Below are 7,682 nucleotides of genomic sequence, written 5' to 3' on the forward strand. Positions count from 1 at the left end.
GCCAGGATGGAGATGGAGAAACACAGCATCTTCCAGATGTAAATGCTACATCTAGAGAGGCTAAGAGAAAGCAAACCCTAAACTCAGGAAAGTAAGAGGAGCTAGGGCAGGGTCCAGCGGTGAACAGAACCCAGTGGCCAAGACTGTCTTCCCTTGAGAACAGGATAAGAGTAATAAAACACTCTGTGCTTCTTTATGGGCTTTAAATTCCATGCAGTCCAGCCACATCATTTAATGGAGGAAGAAACTAAAAATCTCAGAGACTGACCAAAGCCACACTTAAGTGGCTATGATGTGACTTCAGGGATACAACAGATGTAAGCATTGATCCCCAAAAGCTCCTTCCACCTAGTCTACATAAATGGTCCCCAAGGTTTTGTCCCCTTAGAATCCAGAAACCTTTGAGAAGGTGACAAGATAATTTTATCAATCATCTTGTTATGAATTAATTTTCTGGATTCTTTCTTAAGAGACTGGATTAAGTGGGCAGGTGGGGAAGTAGGGAAAAATGAGTGAAGAGAAGGGAGCCCTAAGAGTTCTGACAAAGGTAGCTGAGCCCTCAGTGGATATTAAAAGAACTCCTCATTTGCATATTCCTCCACTGATTTTAGGGGATTGCTTTTATAACTTTGGTTCAAACGCAGTTTTCCTTTCCTCCTCCTAAATATCCTTTATATATCAAAACTCCTAAATGTATAAGGAGACAGGGGAGGCCTGAAAAAATAAAGTACCCAGTTTAACTGATTATCTGAAATGCAGCTTCCTGTGTGTTATTTTGCTGTTCAGTCACACCCAACCCATTTCTACCACTTATTTCTTGAGTAATTAAGTGATGAGTGAATTATGAGACAACCATTCATTCAACCACTATTTTCTAGGTGTCCCCTACATGCAAGATGCATGGGTTGGGCATGTGAAGTCTATGAAATTGTGTAAGATCTAGCCTTTGTTCTGCATGATCTTCTGCAGGAGGAAATGATGCACATTTAATTATCATACACAGGAGTAAATGAGAGACTGTGAAGGGTTTAGAAAATGTACATATTCCCTGCAGCATTATTTATAACAGCCAAGATATGGAAGCAACCTAAGTGTCCACTGATAGATAAATGGGTAAAGATGTGGTATATATTTACAATGGAATATATTCAGCCATAAAAAAAGAATAAAATCTTGCCATTTGCGACTATACAGACAGACACAAAGGGTATTACACTAAGTGAAATAAGCCAGACAGAGAAAGACAAATACTATATGTGGATTTCACTTATATGTGGACACTAAAAAGCAAACAAACAAAACAAAACAAAAACGGACTTATAAAAGGAGAGAACAATCTGATGGTGGCCAGAGGAAACGGGGTGTGGGGGTATGGGTGGAAAAGGTAAAAGGGAATGTAGTCAATAACACTGTGATAACTGCACGGTGACAGATGATTGCTAGACCTAGTGTGGAGATCACACTGTAAGGTATATATGTGTCAAATCACTATATTGTACACCTGAAACTAATATGCCAACTATACTTGAATTTTTTTACAAACAGAATTTAAGACAAAAAAATGAAAATGTACATAACACTTCTGACTGGGGCTGTTAGGAAAAGCATCATGAAACTGGCAGCCACAGGTCTGGGCATTCAAGGATTGGTAGGATTTCAAAATGGTGAAATAGGAGGAAGAGCATTAGCATAGATTAAGGGAATTCCAAGTAGTCCAATTTGGCTGAATCACAGGTAGATAAGGCAAGAAACTGAGGTGGAGGGATCGAGCAAAAAAGAAAGGGAAAAAAGAGAAAGAACTCATGGACACCAACAACAGTGTGGTGATTGCCGAGGGGTGGGGTGGGGGCGTTGAAGAGGACATGGGGGGATAAATGATGATGTGGGAGAAAATAAAAAAATAATAAAAATGAAAAAGACTAGAAAAGTCCATAAATTCCAATACAAATATTTAGGCCTTGATCCAATAGGACAGCATGAGCCACGGAAGGGTGGAGCCGATATGATCAAAGCAGTTTTGACATTACCACAATGAAACAAAACATCCTTTCTTTATTCCATTTAAATAAGGAAAATGACTTTTGAGAATGTAGTACTCCCAGCTGCATTATTTTTACCACTTTTCAGATACATTTAGAAGTTTATTATGTTTTAGTGAAATAATAATGGCATAAAATCTTAACCAAAATTTTTCTAAAATGTTTACTGTGAACATATACTTTTGCGTCTATTGTGCGTAACCAACTGGCCTTAGTGGTCACTGCTGGATATAAGGTAAGTAATAAAGCTTTCTTAGCTTTTGTCAAAAGTCATACTCAGAGGCCATCTCATTTGACAGTGGCAGCTTCTAGAAATCTCATTTGCAGAAAATAGCCCCTCTGTTAGTTTATAGGGTTTGTTTTCTCCTCTATATTAAAGTATTTTATGAAGAATAAAGATAGGTAATCAAATATGAGATTCCACAGATAGCATATCACTATTTTAAAAACTTGAAACTTAAAATAATCTAAATTAAATAGTAATTGTTCAAAAAATGCCCACATATTAACTGTATCTCACTATTAAAAAGTAAATTATTACATCAGTAATAATTTCAATTTGCCTGAATAATTAAAAGATGTCCCCAAACAATGTTTTAAAGTTTTGTTAATACATATGTCACAACAAATATTTAGTTAGGAGGGAAACATTTTCTATTAACTAATTTTTCCCACTAATTTTAGTGAACTAATGGGATCAAGGCTTGACCTAATTAAATTCAGAAATCATGTTTTGTGTGCTGCATAAATCAGAACTGATTTTGAAAGAACCAAAATAAAATTTTCAACTGAAAATAGGAAATGAGAGCATAGACATGATATAGTAAGAAATATTTAAACCAAGGAACCAGTTAAAAGCTCCAACAAAAAATGAAAATTCTGGAAAACAAGAAAAAAAAAAAAAAAAAAATCATGGTCACATTCATGTCAGGACACAAAATTAGAGTTCTGAGCAAACTCTGGCCCTAGGTATTATCTAAACATCCTTGGGTACTTAAACCATAAGCTCCCCAAGTTTTTTTTTCCTTAAGTGTCCCTGAGATCAATCCCTGGTCAGATAATACAAGAAAAGGTCTCCCCTAAAGTTGTTAAAGGTTTCCTGGCTTGCAGCCACCTTAGCCCTCGTCTTTAGCACTTGAAGTTGAATATGATCATCTCTCCCCTCTACATTTCTTTCCCCCATCATGTCAACAATTCTAAACAAGGAAATATACAACATGCCCTTTAGTTTCTTCTTCCTTTAGGGCATGACTTCCAAAGTTTTCTTGTCTCAAAGGTGATGAGTCCTGATGGAATTATCTTAGTATTTTGATGAACATAAAAAACCACTTTGATAATACCTTCTTGGTTTAGTTACATTCAGCCCTTCCCTATCTCCCAAAATAATAATCCTGAAATTAACCAGTTCTGGAGGTCCCAAACCTATAGTAATTTTCCCCTGAAACTTCAAATGAAAACTAAATCCCACTGTACCCAATTCCATAGAGTAGCAGGCCATCTAACACAAGTGTGTTAAAAGTGGCAATTCCAATCCTGGGCTTTAAAACTTCAGAGACATCATTAAAAGTATTGTTTAGTACACATAATTTTACCATAGGTTTCTAATATACTTTTCCACAGGTCATTTTTGAAAGTATATGACTGTGCTGGCATTTTAATACACTGATGTAAAAGGATGAAACAAAGATGGGCTTCTGCTGTAATCTTCAGGAAACTTTAAGTCTCTCTGTTGCTAAAGTGACATTCTCTTCACTACAACTGTCTTAAGCACTTAAGCCCATGCTAACATCTCCCTTCCATAACCACAAGAGTTTTAAGCTGACATTCTACCACTTGGTATATGATTATGCAAGATCTTTTGTTGGTCCCTAATTGTTTTGCATCTGTATATTTTACCTTGTCAAACAAACTCAAACTTCTCAAAAGCATACTTTTCTTTCCCTAGCACTTGTTGCTATACAAGCTGCACAAGCCCACAGAAAACTTTATTTAAAAACCAAATGTTACATACATATGATTTCTAATGATCTTTCTGAAGTGTTGTTTCTACTCTTAGCACAAACTAGTGAGTCTGGGTTGTTGACAAGCAGAAAGAAACAAGTTTTGGAAAACCTAAGTAGAAAAAAATATCATCACATTAAAAAAAAAAAAAAATAGAGGAGAAATTAGATAATGATCTGGAAATTACTTCCCTTCTCTAATAACCATAGCTGTCACTAACCACCTCCACCCCCCACTCCTCAATCACACACAACTAATTAAAGAGGAGAAAGCCTGGATAATTCATGCGCAACATGTAAGAGCCAAATTATCTAGCTAAGTGTATTCTTTGCCCAAATCTTCCCTTTATGAATGAAAAAAGAAAAAATATAAGAAGGAAGGACACTAATGTTCTAAAGTCTACTATCTGACAGGTCCATCACCAGCTGCTTTACTTGCACTATCTCATATATTATTACCCACATTTTGTCAAGAAGATAATTGAGGCTCAGTGAGTTTGAATAGGTTACCTAAAGCCAAAGTCTTTGGTTTTCTTCCCCCCACTACACTCAGCTAGAGTTTGTCCCACAGTTTAGTCACTCATTGAGAAAACACTTACTGAGCACTTATTACACGCTAGTCCCCACTCTAGGCATTAGAAACACCAAAGTGTGTGAAGCTGACCAGGTCCTCACAGAACTAACATGCTAGTGACAGAAAATAAATAACCAAACAGGATAATTTCAGAGTTATAATAGTTTACCTATATGATTTTTGTACAATGATAGTCAAATATTTTAAAATATAATGAGATTAAATAATTGCAAAAATTAAATGGGTAGGCAGAATGTGAAACCCAATGACTATTGGTAGCATTGTGGCCCTACTGTCAATTACTGAGCCAGGCCACTGCATCTTTTAATAAATCAGAGGGAGAGAAAAGGAAACACAGCTTCAATGCTGCTCAGAATTTCTTTATAAAATCAAGTGACTATGTGAGATACCAGAATGAACAGCTCTACCAGTAGTGGTTCTCAAACCCAAAATTCCACCTTTCATCCATTATTCATTAAGGATCTGGGGCATTACTTGAAGAGCTTATTTGTAAAAGCAAGGGAGTGTTATAACTTGACATATGCCCTTACGAGAAAAACATCATAAGGCTACACATAGTATCCACTGGGCAATGGCATCCAGCTCTCAGCAGATGGCCAACAAAAACTGTAGGGCTCAGAGACTAGACTGCTCAGTAGCTACCAGGAAGAGCCTGGCCCCAGTGCTGCAGTTGCATTAACCTCCACACTCCAAAGGGGAACTTCACATCTCTTAAACCTGGAACATATGCAAAACTCTAACAGCTCTATTAAGCAACGAAGACCGGATGAAACTTCCCCTCCTTCCCTCGCCTTAGTCATACAAGTATATGACTAAATTAGCTGTTAGCTATTTCTATAGCTGCTTCTCATGCTATTTACGTGTTGTGTAATTTGGGTTGGCCTGTGCCACGAAGACTGTGCGAGAGTGTGCGTGTGTCAGTTCCTTTGGGACTCCGATGGAAGGCCGTGGGAGAGCGGAAGGTCCTCCACAAGGTGGAAGGCAGTCTGGAGACCAGTTGCTAGGGGCAGCCCTTCATTCAGAGGCTATACCTTCCTGCCCACGCATCTCTGCAAATCTCTGCTCCGTAGAAGTTACTCCTTGGGGGGGGGGGGGAGGCTGTGGTAAGTTCACCTGCGTACGCACGCCTCCCACTTGCTCCTGGAACTGTCACCCTGCAGCAGCTAAGGTCCCCAAGGAAGCCTCAGCGCCCTTCTAGAATCTTTCCCTGTTGCTTCAGAAGGGAGCAGCAATCCTTATCAGAGGAGCGACATCCACGAGCTATAAGTTTGCAGGAAACTTTCAGTTAGCTACCAACCCTCCCCCAAAAGTGCGGCCACTTAACTTAAGGAAGCGAATGTATTACTGCACCCCATCTGCCCCCCCCCCCCGCAATGTAAACAGCTAAGCCCCAGATAAGAATGGATCCACCTTCTTTCTGTTGTTGGGGAGAAATTTTAGATCTTTCCCCAGATTCCCGCCACCACCCACCCCAACACTGGAGTCCCAGCGGACTGGCGGGGTGAAAAGGGGGCATCTACAACCCGGGGCGGCGAAGGAACGGGGTCTCCCAGCGAGCACACACCTGAGACTAGTCCCGTGGCGCGAGGGGAGAGGGCGCAGGAGCACCTGGTTCCTGCGGCCGGGGCGGAGTCGGTCTCCCTCGGAATCAGAGCCGCGGCCGGGCGCGCGGGGATGTGACTCCGGGGCGGGCTGAGCCCGCGTAACCCGACCCGCCCCAGCCAACTTCCTCCTCCCTCCCCCGCTCCTCCGCCCTCCCGAAGGTTGGCCCTGGTGGCGCGGCGGCCACGCTCAGCCCGACGCTTCGGGCCCAGCTCCTCCCGCCCGGGGGAGACGCGCAACGGGAGGAGAGTCGGGGGGTGGGGGGGCCGGGGGGTCGCGAACCGGCGGGCAGCGAGCTAGCGAGGTCTCCGCCGCCCAAGGAGCGTGACCCGATGGGGACGCCAGGCCCGCCGGGTGGGGTCACCGCGCGGCCGCTGCGAGGGCCCGCGCCCCAGGCGGCCGTTCCTGCCTCGGGCCCTCGCGGCGCCCCCCTCCAGGCCCCCCGCCCCCCTCGCCGATCGGCTGCCGAGCGGGAGAGCCTCGGCTGCCCTAGGCCAGGGGAAGATGGTGGAGGTGTCCGGTTGCCTGTGCCTGCACCGTGCGAGCGCCCTCGCCGCCCGCCCGGGAGAGGAGGCGCTCGCCCGCCTGCAGCCGGCGGGGTCGCCTTACCTGATTTCTCCACACTCGCCCACGAATCTGGCTTCCCCTGCTCTGCGGGCAGGCTTCGCCGGGCCTAGCAACGTGTCTGCGAGGCGGGCGAACCCCTGGGACCCCTCCCCCCGTCCGAGCCCGGAGCCCTGGCCCAGGCTCCCCCCGCGCGCTCGGGAGGCAGGCGCGCCCGGCCTCCGGACTCCCCTCCTGAATGCCGGCGCGGGGACCTGCGGGGAAGACCAAGGCCAAGCACCAGGGGGTAGGATGCTGAGCACGGGCTCCTCGGGCCCAGCCTCGAACAGGTGGGGGGAGGCGGGGAGCCCCGCAGTAGAGCGGCAGGCTTCCCAGTTGCACACCCCCCCCCAAAAAAAAACGACCTTGCCCACTGAGCATGCCCAGCTCACTTGAACTACAAGTGTTGGGCCAGACCAGGTCGACCCAAGGAACGTGCAGATGGGGTTCAAATGGACCCCATTTCTTTAGGACCTTTCCTCCGAAGACCTCTGGCGCTTTACAAATATAGTTTCTACCATGGTGTTGGAAAATATCCAGGGGAGGTTTGGATAGGCCTTCCAAAGGAAAGCAGACAAGTTTGTTTGTACCAAAATCGCCAGTAGTGGGTTTTTCCAATTATTAAGTTATGTACTAATTTCTTTAAATACTGCAGAACTATTAAGATTGACCCAGAGGAATGTGTAGGCTCTTTGCATCCTAAATTCAGTAAGCTCAGGAAACCAGCCCATTCAGTGGATAGCTATCTGATGGAACAGTGGCTGTTAGCCTTGGCTACTGAAGGGGTTCTGAACAGGCCTCATCAAGATGTGCTACTTTGGCAAGTGGATTATTTTGAGCTGA

General features: G+C 44.1%; 1 protein-coding gene across 6 annotated transcripts in view; it reads right to left on the reverse strand.

Annotated features, from left to right (window-relative positions):
• Positions 1–7,211, reverse strand: part of GPD2 (glycerol-3-phosphate dehydrogenase 2) — a 132,886-nt gene extending 125,675 nt beyond the window's left edge. Inside the window, exon 1 of one of the 6 annotated variants that reach the window (XM_081142796.1) lies at positions 6,846–7,191. The gene's annotated coding sequence lies outside the window, so the exon portion shown is untranslated. Of the gene's footprint in view, positions 1–5,747; positions 5,769–6,198; positions 6,329–6,845 lie in introns of those variants that run through there. The other 5 variants (XM_081142795.1, XM_081142792.1, XM_081142791.1 and 2 more) reach the window with 5 other exon arrangements.
• Between the last annotated feature and the right edge of the window lie 471 nt (positions 7,212–7,682).

This window comes from Miniopterus schreibersii (genome assembly GCF_964146895.1).
Source record: "Miniopterus schreibersii genome assembly, chromosome: 7".
Taxonomy (NCBI): domain Eukaryota; kingdom Metazoa; phylum Chordata; class Mammalia; order Chiroptera; family Miniopteridae; genus Miniopterus; species Miniopterus schreibersii.